Below are 12819 nucleotides of genomic sequence, written 5' to 3' on the forward strand. Positions count from 1 at the left end.
ATGGGCCAGCAGAACTTCACCACGACGGTGACTGAATTTGTCCTCCAGGGTCTCACCCAGAGCCGGGAGCTAAAGCATTTTTTCTTCATCATCTTCTTCATCGTATACGTGGCCACCTTTTTGGTAAATTTCACCATCATCATCACGGTGATCACAGACCATCGGCTCCACACCCCCATGTACTTCCTGCCGGCCAACCTGGCTTTCCTAGATGTCAGCGACTCATCCGTTAATACCTCTAGAATGCTTTGGGGTCTCCTCTCCCAGTGCAAAACCATCTCGTTCAAAGAATGCCTCTTCCAGATGTTCTCTTTTCACTTCATCAAGGGCATGATGATATTTTTCCTTGTTGGGATGGCGGTTGATTGGTATGTGGCCATCTATAAACCATTGAGATACTTGATTATCATGAACCAGGGTGTCTGCGTGGGGATAGTGGCACTAGCATGGCTGGGTGGATTGGCTCACTCTGCTGCTCAGATTGGACTGCTCCTCCAGCTACCGTACTGTAGGCCGAACATCCTGGACAATTTCTACTGTGATGTCCCACAGGTCATCAAACTGGCCTGCACCGACACCCATATGGTCGAGCTGCAGATGGTCTTCAATGGGGGAGTGCTCCTCGTAGTCGTATTCATCATTCTGCTGATTTCTTACGCCATCATCTAAGATCAGGATACACGTCATGGACGGGAAGTGCAAGGCTCTGTCCACCTGTGGAACCCAGATCACCGTAGTGTGCTTAATATTCATACCCGTCATCTTCATCTATGCTCGGCCCTTCAAGAAGTTTGCCTTAGTGATCAATGGCTCCATGTTTAGCTGGCAACCTGTCACAAGCGGAGTGTCCCAGGGGTCGGTCCTGGGGCCGGTTTTGTTCAACATCTTCATTAATGATCTGGAAGATGGGGTGGATTGCACCCTCAGCAAGTTTGTGGATGACACTAAGCTTGAGGAGGGGGTGGTAGATACCCTGGAAGGTAGGGATAGGACACAGAAGGAGCTAAACAAACTGGAGGATTGGGCCAAAAGAAATCTAATGAGGTTCAACAAAGAAAGGTGCAGAGTCCTCCACTTAGGAAGGAAGAATCCCATGCACAGCTATAGACTGGGGACCGACGAGCTAGGCAGCAGTTCTGTAGAAAAGGACCTGGGGATAACAGTGGATAAGAAGGTAGATATGAGTCAGCAGTGTGCCCTGGTTGTCAAGAAGGCTAATAGCATATTGGGCTGCATTAGGAGGAGCATAGCCAGCAGGTCGCAGGAAGTGCTTATTCCCCTCTATTTGGCATCGGTGAGGCCACATTTAGAGTATTGTGTCCAGTTTTGGGCCCCCCACTACAAAAAGGATGTAGACAAGTTGGAGAGAGTCCAGCGGAGGGCAACCAAAATGATTAGGGGGCTGGAGCACAGGACTTATGAGGAGAGGCTAAGGAAACTGGGCTTGTTTAGTCTGCAAAAGAGAAGAATGAGGGGGGATTTGATAGCAGCCTTTACCTGAAAGGGGGTTCCAGGGAGGATGGGGCTAGGCTGTTCTCGGTGGTGGCAGATAACAGAACAAGGAGCAATGGTCTCAAGTTGCAGTTGGGGAGGTCTAGATTGAACATTAGGAAAAAGTTTTTCAGTAGGAGGGTGGTGAAGCACTGGAATGGGTTACCTAGGGAGTTGGTGGAATCTCCATCTTTAGAGGTTTTTAAGCTGAGGCTTGACAAATCCCTGGCTGGGATTATTTAGCTGAGGTTAGTCCTGCTTTGAGCAGGGTGTTGGACTAGATGACCTCCTGAAGTCCCTTCCAACTCTAATATTCTATGATTCTATAAGGTGGTGTCCGTCACTTACACAATAATCACCCCCATGCTGAACTCAATGATCTACACGCTGAGAAACGCTGAGATGAAAAAGGCCATCAAGAGACTGATGAGCAGAATCTGTTCTCAGGGAGGAAACTAAAGACATAATTTATTTTTGAGGGATCATTTTGATAAGAAACCAGACCTCAACTTACCAGAGAAGGAATGCATACGCCACGTGAACTGTGTATTCCATCGAAAGATATCACATCCTGCACACTCATGAAACATTGCATCCGTAAATAAATTACAGACCATGGACCATAATCCCCTTTGAAGTTTGTGCAGCTAGCTGCTGTAAAGCAGCATAGCTCCATTAGACTAGATGGATCATATTCCTAGCTGGTGTAAATCAATGTGCAGTTGTTGCATTGCAGCCAGTAGACCAAATCCCCAGCTGTAAACCTGAATGGCTCCACTGGAGTCAATGGCTGAGATTCCCCATTGATGCTATTCAGTGTGTTCTGTAAATATTTTACATCAGATGAGGATATGACCTTGAGAATTTCGGGTAAAAGAATTTCCTATGAATGATTTCAAACCCTGGAGAAGAAATCACAAAGATCATAACCTTCTTCTGAGGAGAAAAATATTGAAAAAAATTATGTAATATAAATAATTCCTAACTGGTATGAAGATTTTATTATAGAATGTTCCTCTAAATTAATTGGGATATTCTGATATTTTATGGCTTCCCCTTTCCTGTCTTTTACAAATATACAGCTTATTTGTATTTCCCAAAGGACAAGTCAGCAATATGTTTTAATATAATTCAGTCTTTCCTTTTACCGAGAATTAAGGGGTTGGATTGTTTGTTTGTTTTAATAGATAGATCTATTTATATTTATATATTTATAGGTTCAACTAACGTTGTCTTTGATTGTCTATTCCTGAAATAAAAATGTATTTACAAAGATCTCAAATGATATTTACTTTACTTTTCAGGAGAAGAATGACATGAAAGAAACAGATTACCGTCTCCATGAGATAGAGCTGTTGGCCACGATTTTCAGTCTTTCCATTTTAGATACTTATAAGGTATCCATAACAGAGTATCTGAGTGCCTCACAAGTGCCTCACAAGTCACAGAAGGTAGCCATAACCCCCTGCAACTTGAGACCGTCGCTCCTTGTTCGTCATCTTCCACCACTGAGAACAGCCTAGCTCCATCCTCCCTGGACACCCCCCCCCTTCAGGTAGTTGAGGCTATCAAATCCCCCCCACTCTTCTCTCCTGCAGACTAATGGGATGGGCATTGGGATATGAGATCTTCCCCTGCTAGGGGTTGTTGACTCCAGTCCTGCTGGGGGAACACACACTGCATATTGCATGGCCTATCAGGGTCACCTGCTGCATAAAAAATGGCTCGTTGATGAGATAACCAAGGTGATGATAGAACCAGGTCAAGCCCTGCTGTTAGAAAATAAAGTTAGCAGGAGTCAGGCAGTGAGACTGCCTGTAAGTTCACAGGAACTGGGAAAACCTGATCTGGCATTACACACACACAGTGCGAAGAACCACTAGATACAGCATGTTCCAGAAAGGTGCCTTGCTGGAGGCAGAGTGTGTGTTTTTGCACAGAGGGTAGCAAAGCAAACCAAGTGTGCAGGCGAGGAGGCTGACTGGCATCTCTGTCCTTTTTGAGCAGCCGCATTTCAAGATTGTTCCCTGGGTAAATGTGTTCTCGGACGTAGGTCCAGACAGCAAAGCTCTGCTCTCCTTTTCTCTGCTGTCTGTCAGGAGCAAGCCTGGTGGTGTCAAGATACTGATACCTGTGCAACTGGGACCAAATTCATGGCAACACTATAGTCCTGTGTTACGGATCACACGCCCTTCCCCCAGCCAGGGATAGAACCCAGGAGTCCGAGCCCCCTGCTCGATCTAAACCTGCAGAGCCCTTGTGGTTTATGTCTGACGCTCCTAAGAACTTCAGGGTTTCAGCTAGTCACCGGCAAAGGTGAGGAGGGGAGTCACCTCCCCCTGCAACAACATTCTGGTTTTGGGGAGAGGGGGGTTGTTTGTGTTGTTGTCGTCTTGGTCTGAAGCACTGGGACAGCCCTGGCTGGAGATAGGACAGTGGGTGGGGTGGGCCAGGGCTCAGAGGTGGCACCGAGTCAAACACTCAGGTGCTCGGCTGGCTGCGTCTTGCTCACATGCTCCGGGTCTAACTTTCCCCCAGCTCAGACTGGCAGTGAGCTTGGGATTGTTCAGCCTTCCTCTGCAGCCCGTGGGTGGGGGTCAGTTGCCAGAACTAGCTGGCTGTATCTCCTTTAATCGTTTCCCTGCCATCGTGGGGGCCGTAGGGACTGGTGCAGAGCAATCCCTGCTATTGTCCACCTGCGGCACAGAACAGTTTAGCTAACTGAGGTTTGTAATACCCTTGGTCTAACTTCAGTTGCTAGGCGTTGGCCTCAGATATACAGACGTTGAGACACGATGAGCTGCCGGTCCCTTCTGGGGACCCCACTGCCCTCTGAGAGCTGGAAAAAGAACCCAGGAGTCCTGGCTCCCAGGCCAGTCCTCTGACCACTAGACCTCACTCCCCCTGCCTGTGCTGTGTCAATCCTTGGCATTAACGGAAGCTGTTGTTTTTCCCTCCCGTATCTTTCATGGGAGTTAGAGCCATTTACGTAACCATGGAGATTAGACTGCAAATCCCCTGGGGAATTAGTTTGTTTTGATGTCTGAACGTTTCTCGCTCTGGGTATTGATGATTTGGGGCCGCTGGCGGAGCCAATTACAGAGCTGAGCGGAGTTTGCCGCTAGGACCCTGGATGGGCTTGGGAGGGGTCTCCTCATCCTGAGCCCCACTATGTAAAGCCCCCCCCAAAGCCAGGCCCCTCACCCCCATGCCCGGTTCTCCTTGGGAGATGTGTGTGGCGGGGAGGACTGTGTGTGTATTTTGTGGGGGGCTGTGTGTGAGGATGGGGGAAATCTGGGTGGGGTGGTTGGGTGGGGTGGCTGGGAAGATGGAGGCTCTCCCTGGCACTCCCCTGAGTGCCCACATGTTATTCAGGCATCAAATCCAGTTCCAGCTGCTCCTACATGCCCCAGAGACCATGTCCCAGGGACCCAGCATCTCAGAGAGCAGATATCAGCCCCCTCTCGCCTCCGAACAGAATAAACAATAAAATAATCAATAAATAGCATAATTATCAATTGGCTCCATACATTCATTTCACATCTAATGAGTGTTTGCACAGTTAACCGGATTGCTATATTAATACAGATTTCTCTATATTAGCTTTAGATTTTCCTTCTGCAAAGCCCTTAGGCCCAATCCACAGCTGATGTCTTTGGATCTGTCCAAACTCAAGGTAAAGAATTTTAAAAAGTCCTCTTGGTTCAGTTTTGTATCATCATTATTTAGACAGGGAGAAAGGTTGGGGTAAAATTTTCCAAGGTGCTTAAGTGGTTTAGGAGTCTAATCCCATTTTCAAAAGGGATTTTTGGCCAGCTTGTCAATGGGATTTAGGTGCCTAATGTTACCAGATTTGCCTTTCACCTTGGGGTATGCTCATTTATTAGGATTACCTTCCTGGAAAAGGAGGGGGTGATTCTAGGGGTGTGATTAGGGTTACGTTCGTGGAAGGGGTGTGATTTTAGGGGTGTGATTCTACTAATGTAGTGCTTGTGTTACTTGTGTGTTCATATGGCTACAAGACCCCTCTCAATTGAGCTATCCTGCAGGACCTAAGGTTTTCAGGGCTAGGTTCCTCCAGCACCAGTTTCAAATAAACCCCCCCCCCCAGATACACACACACATTCCAGATTAACTGAGTGCATCTGAGCAGACTGGGCTATCAGCACTCTCAGCTGACACCTTATTTGTCCCTGGACTCAATCAGGCTAGGTGATACCACACTTTCAGAGGCCACCCTTATATGCCCCTTTGCAACACACCAGAATAGAGCACACTTCTTGAGCAGGCTGGGTCCAAACAGCACTTTTTGTCCCTGGACTCAATCAGGCTGGTCAAACAGCACTTTCAGCCACCACCCTTATTTGCCCCTGGACTCCATAGGCTAGGCAGAGCAGCACTTCTCAGCTTTCCCCATCATATGGCCCTTTACACCACAATTGTTCTAGCAGGAAACCCCATAGGATTTTTGGGCAGTCCAGGGATCTTTGGCTTAGGTAAAAGAAGTGTTGCTGCAGAGTAAGACAGGGAAGGCAATAACACAACGGAGGAAATAAAGTTTGGATAGAGAAATACTGGGAACCAGCATGATTGTAACCGTTATTTTATTGCCAGGCATATAACATTTATGATACTAATAGTAATACCATACAAGGAGAGAAAACAATCAAACGCTTACAATACTACACAATTACAGTTGGGGTATTGGAGAAAGCTAGCCCAGGTTTGATTACAAAGTAGAAAGTTATACCTGGACTAAGAAAGAGAGAGAGAGAGTGTTGGGGGAAGGGGAAATGCGGGGGGTCTCACCACTCAATGCAGCTCAGAGGTTCCTAGGAGACAGGCTGTCCAGCTTAGGGTCTGGAGCGCTGTAGACAGGCAGAGCCCCCAACACGATCAGTCAGGAAGAGGGAAAGTTCCAGTGGGACTGATGCAGAATTTGGATCCAAGCATCAGACAAGAGGTTTGAACTTGGGTAAGGGTTTTTGTAGATGCCAGGTTTGTTTATGGGTAAACAATGTCTCAAGGATGTATCCCCGAGTGGTGTTCTTTATGTTGGACAAAAGGAGATCATCACTCCTGGCTATGGGCAGTTTTCCTTGAGGGAGCTCACAATGCAACCAGGCATATTCAGTGTTTTACATATCAATAACTAGAATGGTCTGATAACTGCGGAGCTGGGTGTGTACAGGTGTGAGTGCTCCATGCAATGTATTAATTGAGATGCCTCCCTTTTACATCTTTGATGTAGTTGAGGCATGGGGAGTTGTATCACCCTTGATGGGAGGGTTTTAGTTGTGTCCACTGCCTTTTCATATTGAGATGCCTTTGGTTTCTGGTTCAAGCAGGGGCTGGGGGGGGGGGGGAGTATTCAGATGAGCCAGAGAGAGTTGGATTTTGCGCCCTGGTTCCCCAAGAACACAGAGCTGCCAGGTAACAAGTGACCATGGAAGCATGGAGGTTAGAGACCTGAGATTATAAAATCAACATTTCTTGCCCAGGAAAGATCCAGCCTTTTGGGAAGAATAGAAATATCCACATATTTCTGAATGCAAAACTATCTAGAAGATTGTTTTTCCCAGTCCTCTCCTAGCATGACTGGCTTCCTAAGCATGTAATAAGGTCTCATTCCAATTTATCACCAGTGTGAAGAATTTCACACTTTGTTGTCCATGCGGCCCAACTGTTGGATATTTGAGGCTCACAGAAGTGTATTTTGGAAAATACCAAAATACTTTTTTGGTTTTGTTTGTTACTTGATCTCTGGCAAAAATATTGCAGACCAGGATGTAATCGCGTTGCTCAATGCTTTGAAGGGTAACTGTCTAATCTGAACACTGGCTGTAACAAAGGGACAGACCTCAATCTTATCACACTGTGCTTTGACTCTGAATTACTTAAGGAACATTTGTAATTGAAATCACAGGTTTAATCATTATTACTGTCTATTTGCTGCTCTCTGTGATGTTCTGCCATCTAGAGACCATGAGGAAGGATACATATAACATTGGCCACATTAAGCTTTACTACCCCAATGCCCAGTATACAGTATAGCCACCCCTCCCCATTCCTGATGGTCTGTTGCCCCGAGTGGCCGTTTGCCCAGGAATATTGTTGCTTGTGCAGCTGGCCCTGTGCAAAAACAAACAGCACACGGCAGAGAAAAACAAACCCCAAAACACCACTCTGGGCTGTATTAGCAGGAGTGTTGTGAGCAAGACACAGTAAGCAATTATTTCTCTCTACACCACACTGAAAGGCCTTAGTTGTGGGTCATGTGTCCAGTTCCGGGCACATATTTCAGGAAAGAAGTGGATAAATTGGGGAAAGTCCAGAGGAGAGCAACACATATGATTAAATGTCTGGGCAGCATGAGCTATGCGGGGAAGTTGAACAATTAGGGGTTATTTAGTCTGGAGAAGAGAAGACTGGAGGGGCCAGGGGACATGGGAAGAAGTTTCAAGCAGATAAAAGGTTGTTACAAGGAGGAGGGTGAAAAGCTGTTCTCCTTCACCTCTGAGGACAGGACAAGCAGCAATGGGTTTAGGTTGCAGCAAGGGGGCTTTAAGTTCGACATTAGGGAAAACTTCCTGAGTGACAGGGCAGTGAAGCACTGGAATAAATTGCCTAGGGAGACTGGGGAATCTCCACAACTGGGGTTGGTTAAGAACAGGTTAGACAAACCCCTGTCGGGGATGGTCTAGTTATCGCTTAGTCCTGCCTTGAGTGCAGGGCATGGACTAGCTGATCTGCTGAGGTCTCTGCCAAGCCTCCCTGCATCCTCTAGGGTGGATACAGATGACCAATATATCACTTGTTCCGCTTCCCCCGTGGGAACGAACTTGCCTGCCAGAAGCACCTTTACCTCAGTAGAGCTGCTTCCACTCGGAGAACTCAGGGCAGCCCCTCACCTCAGTTTCCCTCCTTTTTTCCCCATGTAAGGGAGGAATCTCCCATCTCAAGGTTTTCCCTGGAGGAGCCTCTCTCACTCTCCCAAGTTTCTCTTCAGCCTCCTGCGTTTCCCTCTCACCCTGGCTACATCTGCCCTTGGCTGGAAAGTGCCTGATTCCCCTCAGCTCCAGCTTCTTCTCTAATCAGGGCGGGCGTGGCACCAGGCTCTCCAGTCCAAGGGCGTGCGGCCCTGTCACAGGCAGACATAGCCCGGTACAGTTAAAGGGTGAAACATTGCTGTGCACACCAGCTGTGACACATGTATTCCTCACACGAGACATGAACTGAGCAGATAATGGGAGGTCTGACAACAGAAAGAAGTCTTAGTTTAGTTCTTTTATTGCACTAGGCTTTTGGTAACACACACAGAGTTATGTGGGTCTCTTACAAAATAGAAAAACATGAGAAAGAGCTGGTGGAAAAAATCCTCTAGGAGTGGGGGGGGGAATTCTCAGAATACTGGTTTGGCTGCAGAGACATGGAACCAGTTCAACTCTGCACTATTATTGTGAGCGTCACAAATACATCACGGCTTATCCTTGAGTATTTTCAAAGGAAAGCAAGAACCCAAAGCGCGGACAACTGCAATGTCACTGAGGCTGCCTGCTACAAGACATTGAGCAGAATAATTCCCGATTGCTGCAGGCCGTAATACATCATCTTCAGCCCATGGAGCACCAGTTCTGGTCCCGGTAAACAAGCACAGACTAGTGGGAATGGATCGTTATGCAGCTGTGGGATGATGACCAGTGGCTGCAGAACTTTCATATGCAAAAGGCCACTTTCCTTGAACTGTGTTCAGAGCTGACCCTGTCCCTGAAGCGTGTGAATACTCACTTGAGAGAAGCTCTGACGGTGGAGAAGTGAGTGGCCATTGCTGTGTGGAAGCTGGCAACCCCGGACTGTTACCGATCGGTTGGGAATCAGTTTGGAGTCGGTAAATCTACAGTGGGAGCTGCCGTGATTGAAGTGTGCAAGTGTAGTAGAGTAAAGAGTTACAAGCGGGACAAGTTGCCAGGCCTAAATTACAGGGAACGGAGTCAATGTAAGGACAAACTTAGTTTCTGTTAACTGGTGTGAATTTTAGTTAGAGTCTGTTATCTCTCTTCTTCTTCTCCTCCCTTTCTGGCCATCTGAGAAGGAGATGAGCCTATGGCTATTTCTGTGCAAGGTTTTATGGTGGGAAGAAAGTGTTATCTTCCTTCTCCACCGGCATGCCTTTACTTCAAAGAATGTTAGTGTAAAATGTATAGGTTTTAAGATGATGTGCCTGACCTCTGTATGGTAATCCTGTAAAAAACAAACAGGGGTGGGTATAATTATATTCATCATGTAGTTGTTAATATACATTTTATAGGTGTCAATGTAACCAAATAAGGGTCTATGGGGAGTTGCTGGAAATGTATACATTTACATACTGGTATGGATAAAAGAATTGTGAAGTAATCACCTCATTGCTCTCTCCTGGCGTCGAGGTGGAACGAGCAAGCAATAAAGGGTTCCGTCTCCCCAGTCCATCCCTGGGACAACCTGTTTGATTATTTCTAACATAAGGGATATCAATAGACTTCTGCTATGAAGGGTAGTGACTTTGGGAAACGTGCAGGATATAATGGACGGGTTTTCCGTGATGGGGTTCCCAAACTGAGGGCGGGGACATTGATGGCACACATATCCCTATCTTAGCGCTTGCCCACCTAGCAACCAAGTACATAAACCACAAGGGGTACCTTTCCATGGTGCTGCAGGCCCTTGTGGATCACAGGGGTTGTTTTACCGACATCTATGTGGGGTGGTCTGGAAAGGTGCATGATGTGTGTGTATTTAGGAATTTGGGGCTGTTCTCTAACATGCAGGCAGGCACTTTCTTCCCAGACCAAAAAATTCACATCAGGTGTGGAAATGCCAATAGTGATTCTGGGGGATCCTGCTTACCCCTTGTTCCTTTGGCTAATGAAGCCGTACACCAGGCACCTTGACAGCGACAAGGAGCATTTTAATAACAGGTTAAGCACTTGCAGAATGCTTGAGGAGTGTGTGTTTGGGCATTTAAAGACCAGATGGAGATGTCTCTTTACTAGGCTGGATATAAGTGAAAAGAACATCCCATCAGTTATATCTGCGTGCTGTGTTCTTCATAATGTGTGTGAAGCGAAGGGGGAAAGGTTCTCCCAGGGATGGGCTGTGGAGGCAGAAGGACTGGCCCCCAGTTATGAGCAGCCAGATGTCAGCAATTCGCTGAGAGCTAACCGCATAGCACTTTGCATTCAGGAAGCACTGAAAACCAGGTTCTGCAATGAGACGCAATAATGATTTCTGTTCCTGTATGTTTTGTGCCTTTGCTTAACATCCTCCCCCCCCCACCGATAGGAGTACCCTCCAAATCCCTCCCAAACAAGATATGAATTAATAAAGAAACATGTATTGAAATGATGCAAACTTCTATTTATGAACATTCAAGTTGGTGGGGGCGGGGGGCAAGTGTTCATTCACAGTCTCAAGGGGTAGCGTGGTTGCTTGCAGGACAGCTGTCAGCATGGCCGCGCCTGCTTTCTGCTCGCCTCCACCGGGGTGGAGTGCACCACATAATGCAGCCTGGCCATTCTTTTCTGAGACCGCCTGGGGGTGGGAGAGTGGGAGGGCAGCAAAGCCATAGGCAGAGGAGCATTCTGGAGGGGCTGCAGCGGGACTCTGTTCGGACTCCGCTCCTCCTGAAGCTCCACAAGCCGCCGGAGCATATCTGCCTGATCGCGCATGATTTGAAGCATCTCCTGTGTGGTACTGCACTCATTCTCCTGCATTGCTCTTTGATTCTCCCTGACCATGCCCATGTACTGGAACACGGACAGCCACCACACTCGGAGCTTTGTCTCTGTGGCTGCAGAGGTGTTCATGAGATCGCCAAACATGTCGTCCCGCGATTTTTTTCCCTCTTTCTAATCTGCGATAGTCTTTCCCAGCATTTCGAGATGGGGGGCTAAGGCTGAGGTATCTACAGAATGAAAAGAAACACACAACGTTGCCATTGTTAGCCAAGCCAGGAAAACGAAGCAACCACTACAATATATAAAATACTCCCCTTAGTGTGCACAAGGCTAAGCGAGACCTGCATTCCATTTTGAACATCTCAGAAGGGTTGGGTCGCTGTGCCGTTACAGAGATGGTAAACCAGGAACACTTTACTATGCTATAAAGAGGATTAATGATCTCTAAAAAGCTCATTTCAAATGCCCTGTATGAGGGGTGACCAGGCGTAAAGATCTATTTAAGATGACCCTTTTGTCATGAGACGGCCACAATGGATCTGAGGACAGCGTGAGCAGGTTAATAGTCTCATCAAAAGCTAAAGCAAAATAATTAGTGACTCAGTAGGACAATACAAAGGGGAACAGAGAGGTACAGGGTTTCAGCTGTATAGCTCTGGTATTTGGAACAGGCGTCATTTTCCCTAGGTGACCATGAGCGATATCAGTCTCATGAGGGTAACGCACGAGGAAAGAGTTTTGCTGCATGCAGCAGGGTACTGGCCTGGCCCTTATGTTGTTATGCTGTGTTCTGCCATGATTCCGACTCACTTGATTGCAGCGTGGCGCGGCAAAGTATCCTACCGGGTAGGAAGGAACAAGGCTGCCCTCCACCGAAACCTTGTGCAAAGGATTACCTACATTAAAGTTTCCTTGAGATTATCAAAGGAAACCCCCCAGTAAAATCTGATAAAACCCTGAAATCCCCTTCCTCCCCGCTTTATAAGGACAGAATGATAAGAAGAAAAATAAAACTCACCAGATGTGCCTTCCCCGGAATCATTATTCTTGTCCTGTGTACTGCTGGACTGCTCTGAGGTCAGGCATAGGTCCTGACTGTCTGGGAAAAGGGACACCCTGCTCTCCTGCACCCTACTCTCCTCATCCTCATCCTTCTTATCGCCCATGGAGTCGTCATCATCCCTGGACTGGGATCCAGCGGAGGTATCAATGCTGCATGGCTGCAAAGTGGTTGGGCCACCGCCAAGAATTGCATGCAGCTCATCGTAGAAGGGGCATGTTTTTGGCGAGGAGCCAGAATGGCTGTTAGCTTCCCTGGCTTTTTGATATGACTGCCGTAGCTCCTTGACCTTCATGTGGCACTGCTACACATCCCTGTTGTGCCCCTTCTCAAACATGCCCTGCGATATCTTCCCGTAAATGTCCAAATGCGTTCTGCTGGCTTTGAGCTGAGCCATAACAGACTCCTCGCCCCACAGACCAAGGAGATCTAAGACCTCTGGTCAACTCCATGCTGAAGCACGTATGGGCCTTGCAGTAGCCATGACAAGTTCAGCTACAACACTCTTTCCACGCTGGCTGCACAGGAAATGAACATTCAAATTTTCCTGGG

General features: G+C 47.4%; 1 pseudogene; it reads left to right on the forward strand.

Annotated features, from left to right (window-relative positions):
• Positions 1-1958, forward strand: LOC137161206 (olfactory receptor 4D1-like; annotated as a pseudogene).
• The last annotated feature ends 10861 nt before the right edge of the window (positions 1959-12819 follow it).

Source organism: Emydura macquarii, unplaced genomic scaffold (genome assembly GCF_026122565.2).
Source record: "Emydura macquarii macquarii isolate MOO-44397 ecotype Brisbane River unplaced genomic scaffold, CSIRO-AGI_Emac_v2 contig_2287, whole genome shotgun sequence".
In the NCBI taxonomy this organism is placed as follows: domain Eukaryota; kingdom Metazoa; phylum Chordata; order Testudines; family Chelidae; genus Emydura; species Emydura macquarii.